The sequence below is a fragment of the Schistocerca americana genome, unplaced genomic scaffold (assembly GCF_021461395.2).
Source record: "Schistocerca americana isolate TAMUIC-IGC-003095 unplaced genomic scaffold, iqSchAmer2.1 HiC_scaffold_792, whole genome shotgun sequence".
Taxonomy (NCBI): Eukaryota; Metazoa; Arthropoda; class Insecta; order Orthoptera; family Acrididae; genus Schistocerca; species Schistocerca americana.
In genome coordinates, this window is record NW_025726558.1 from 27,501 (window position 1) to 32,500 (window position 5,000).

At 51.8% G+C, this 5,000-nt stretch overlaps 1 non-coding gene across 1 annotated transcript in view; it reads right to left on the reverse strand.

Annotated features, from left to right (window-relative positions):
- LOC124590993 overlaps positions 1-1,134 on the reverse strand; it is a 1,910-nt gene extending 776 nt beyond the window's left edge. The window contains exon 1 of the ribosomal RNA XR_006976867.1: positions 1-1,134. This exon is cut by the window's left edge and continues 776 nt beyond it. This is a non-coding gene — a ribosomal RNA (small subunit ribosomal RNA).
- Positions 1,135-5,000: the final 3,866 nt, after the last annotated feature.

Genomic DNA, 5,000 nt, shown 5'->3' on the forward strand with positions numbered 1-5,000 from the left:
TGGCATCGTTTATGGTTAGAACTAGGGCGGTATCTGATCGCCTTCGAACCTCTAACTTTCGTTCTTGATTAATGAAAACATACTTGGCAAACGCTTTCGCTTCTGTTCGTCTTGCGACGATCCAAGAATTTCACCTCTAACGTCGCAATACGAATGCCCCCGCCTGTCCCTATTAATCATTACCTCGGGTTCCGAAAACCAACAAAATAGAACCGAGGTCCTATTCCATTATTCCATGCACACAGTATTCAGGCGGGCTTGCCTGCTTTAAGCACTCTAATTTGTTCAAAGTAAACGTGCCGGCCCACCGAGACACTCACTCAAGAGCACCCTGGTAGGATTGCAACGGGGTCCGCCTCGGGACGCACGAGCACGCACGAGGCGCGTCGCACGCCTTCGGCTCGCCCCACCGGCAGGACGTCCCACGATACATGCCAGTTAAACACCGACGGGCGGTGAACCAACAGCGTGGGACACAAATCCAACTACGAGCTTTTTAACCGCAACAACTTTAATATACGCTATTGGAGCTGGAATTACCGCGGCTGCTGGCACCAGACTTGCCCTCCAATAGATACTCGTTAAAGGATTTAAAGTGTACTCATTCCGATTACGGGGCCTCGGATGAGTCCCGTATCGTTATTTTTCGTCACTACCTCCCCGTGCCGGGAGTGGGTAATTTGCGCGCCTGCTGCCTTCCTTGGATGTGGTAGCCGTTTCTCAGGCTCCCTCTCCGGAATCGAACCCTGATTCCCCGTTACCCGTTACAACCATGGTAGGCGCAGAACCTACCATCGACAGTTGATAAGGCAGACATTTGAAAGATGCGTCGCCGGTACGAGGACCGTGCGATCAGCCCAAAGTTATTCAGAGTCACCAAGGCAAACGGACCGGACGAGCCGACCGATTGGTTTTGATCTAATAAAAGCGTCCCTTCCATCTCTGGTCGGGACTCTGTTTGCATGTATTAGCTCTAGAATTACCACAGTTATCCAAGTAACGTGGGTACGATCTAAGGAACCATAACTGATTTAATGAGCCATTCGCGGTTTCACCTTAATGCGGCTTGTACTGAGACATGCATGGCTTAATCTTTGAGACAAGCATATGACTACTGGCAGGATCAACCAGGGAGCTGCGTCAACTAGAGCTGAGCAGCCGGCCGCCCGGGAGTGTGTCCCGGGGGCCCGCGCGAACACGCAAGCGTCCGCTCAATTATTCTGCAAACAGGAGGAGGCTGAGCTCCCCTGCACAATACACCTCGAAACCCTCTCAGGTCCCGGCGGCGCGCAGCGCCGTCCTAAGTACTTGGTCGGGTTCGAGAGAGGCGCAATCGCCCGGAGTTTGGCGAGTAGACGCTTTAGGTGCGACCACCCGTGCTCCCAACTGAGCTTGCCGCTGCCGACAGAGGCCCGGGAGCGTGCTGTCGTGGCATTGCCGGCGGGAGACAACACGCGCCACCTACGGTGACCGGCAGCTCCAACGCCAGCGCCACAGAAGGACAAAAGCCCCACTTGGGTGCCGAAGCGAACTCTCCCAGCACAGCGCACGCGCCAACACGTCCGCACAGCTGCGATACAAACCACCTGCGAGAACCGCAGAGGCGACCGAGCAGCAGACGGCGTCGCGGCGCCGAGCGCCGGGCGGCGGCGCATCCTCAGCGCACACAGTCCTCAATCGGACCAGCACACTGCAGATGTCCACCGCGCTTCGCACCGGGCCCGCGAGGACCTACTTTGGCCGCACGGCGCCGCGTGCAGGGTGCGCCGGCGCGCAGCTGCGCCGCCTGCCGCCTCCGTCGGCCGGCGCGCCTGCCACTGGCCGCCCCCACCAGCCGGCTGTAGCGCGTGCGCCCACGCACCGCGCGGCCAGCACGCCGGGAGGCCCCCCCTCACCGGCCGGGGACGGTCCCACCCAGCCACCGCCGCGTATCGCTTCACACCCAGATGCCATTCACGTTCGTGGGCATGGTGGGTATCGCTGGAACAACCGGTTGGTAGCTCAACCGATCGTCGCCATCACTGATTCACCTCTAGCGAGAACAACCGCACCACAACGGTTTACCAGTTGTTCATTTGCATAACGTCACCAGCAAACGTAGGCGTCCATCGCCATTTGCAAATTCAACGATTGTTGCATGCCTGTGTCAGGTGTCACGACACACTATGTCTGCCCACATACACGCAACAACATGTGCACGCTTCGCGAACACGTGGAAGGTGGCCCCCGTACGTATGCGATGTCCATTGCGCGAACGACTGTCAACCGGCCTCTGTCGCATGTCGCAGATGTGGAACGCAGTGCACCATGCTATCACGGTGTGTGAGAAGAGACGACTACGTCTGACAACACGCGCCACTACATCAACAGACGGCTCATGCTGATCGCCATCCAGGGCATACCACACTGCAATCCAGCTCTTATAGGGAGACGACACGTAGCTGAGTGCACAACATTTGGACCGCATGGTTCGCCGTTGTTGGCGCAGTCGTTGTACGGTCACATGTACCACGATGTATCATTCAGTACATGAGGACCAATGTGCAGTACAGTGTGTGATTTGGACGTACAACATCAGCGGACAGTTGACACAGGCCGTACCACAGCGTAGGCTAAGTGCTTCGCACATGCGAATGCCAATGAACAACTGCAAATGCCAATGAACAACTGCAAAGGGCATTGAGCATGTACGTCCTGCTGCCATCCACATTACAGTGTATAGCTGCAAGGTGTTTAACATGAAGCGATACACTGGGGACCGGGCAGTGCGAGTAGCAAACTATATTGCGGGGGTTGCAGTTAGGCAACACTACACTAATTTAACGCGTCGTATGACAATTACAGAGCAGGTTAAGGCCCAACGTGTGTTGGGTTAAGGCCCAACGTGTGTTGGGTTAAGGCCCAACGTGTGTTGGGTTAAGGCCCAACGTGTGTTGGGTTAAGGCCCAACGTGTGTTGGGTTAAGGCCCAACGTGTGTTGGGTTAAGGCCCAACGTGTGTTGGGTTAAGGCCCAACGTGTGTTGGGTTAAGGCCCAACGTGTGTTGGGTTAAGGCCCAACGTGTGTTGGGTTAAGGCCCAACGTGTGTTGGGTTAAGGCCCAACGTGTGTTGGGTTAAGGCCCAACGTGTGTTGGGTTAAGGCCCAACGTGTGTTGGGTTACGTTAAGGGGCAATGTGGGTTACGTTAAGGGGCAATGTGGGTTACGTTAAGGGGCAATGTGGGTTACGTTACGGCGCAATATAGGTTACGTTACGGCGCAATATAGGTTACGTTAAGGCGCAATATCGGTTACGTTAAGGCGCAATACAGGTTACGTTAAGGCGCAATACAGGTTACGTTAAGGCGCAATACAGGTTACGTTAAGGCGCAATACAGGTTACGTTAAGGCGCAATACAGGTTACGTTAAGGCGCAATACAGGTTACGTTAAGGCGCAATGCAGGTTACGTTAAGGCGCAATACAGGTTACGTTAAGGCGCAATACAGGTTACGTTAAGGCGCAATACAGGTTACGTTAAGGCGCAATACAGGTTACGTTAAGGCGCAATACAGGTTACGTTAAGGCGCAATACAGGTTACGTTAAGGCGCAATACAGGTTACGTTAAGGCGCAATACAGGTTACGTTAAGGCGCAATACAGGTTACGTTAAGGCGCAATACAGGTTACGTTAAGGCGCAATACAGGTTACGTTAAGGCGCAATACAGGTTACGTTAAGGCGCAATACAGGTTACGTTAAGGCGCAATACAGGTTACGTTAAGGCGCAATACAGGTTACGTTAAGGCGCAATACAGGTTACGTTAAGGCGCAATACAGGTTACGTTAAGGCGCAATACAGGTTACGTTAAGGCGCAATACAGGTTACGTTAAGGCGCAATACAGGTTACGTTAAGGCGCAATACAGGTTACGTTAAGGCGCAATACAGGTTACGTTAAGGCGCAATACAGGTTACGTTAAGGCGCAATACAGGTTAGGTTAAGGCGCAATACAGGTTAGGTTAAGGCGCAATACAGGTTAGGTTAAGGTACGACATAGGTTAGGTTAAGGTACGACATAGGTTAGGTTAAGGTACGACATAGGTTAGGTTAAGGTACGACATAGGTTAGGTTAAGGTACGACATAGGTTAGGTTAAGGTACGACATAGGTTAGGTTAAGGTACGACATAGGTTAGGTTAAGGTACGACATAGGTTAGGTTAAGGTACGACATAGGTTAGGTTAAGGTACGACATAGGTTAGGTTAAGGTACGACATAGGTTAGGTTAAGGTACGACATAGGTTAGGTTAAGGTACGACATAGGTTAGGTTAAGGTACGACATAGGTTAGGTTAAGGTACGACATAGGTTAGGTTAAGGTACGACATAGGTTAGGTTAAGGTACGACATAGGTTAGGTTAAGGTACGACATAGGTTAGGTTAAGGTACGACATAGGTTAGGTTAAGGTACGACATAGGTTAGGTTAAGGTACGACATAGGTTAGGTTAAGGTACGACATAGGTTAGGTTAAGGTACGACATAGGTTAGGTTAAGGTACGACATAGGTTAGGTTAAGGTACGACATAGGTTAGGTTAAGGTACGACATAGGTTAGGTTAAGGTACGACATAGGTTAGGTTAAGGTACGACATAGGTTAGGTTAAGGTACGACATAGGTTAGGTTAAGGTACGACATAGGTTAGGTTAAGGTACGACATAGGTTAGGTTACGGTACGACATAGGTTAGGTTACGGTACGACATAGGTTAGGTTACGGTACGACATAGGTTAGGTTACGGTACGACATAGGTTAGGTTACGGTACGACATAGGTTAGGTTACGGTACGACATAGGTTAGGTTACGGTACGACATAGGTTAGGTTACGGTACGACATAGGTTAGGTTACGGTACGATATAGGTTAGGTTACGGTACGATATAGGTTAGGTTAAGGTACACATTGTTGTAAGGAAAGGTTTAATGGGGGGCGGGGCGGGGCGGCCGGTTTGTTGATTGTGATTATAG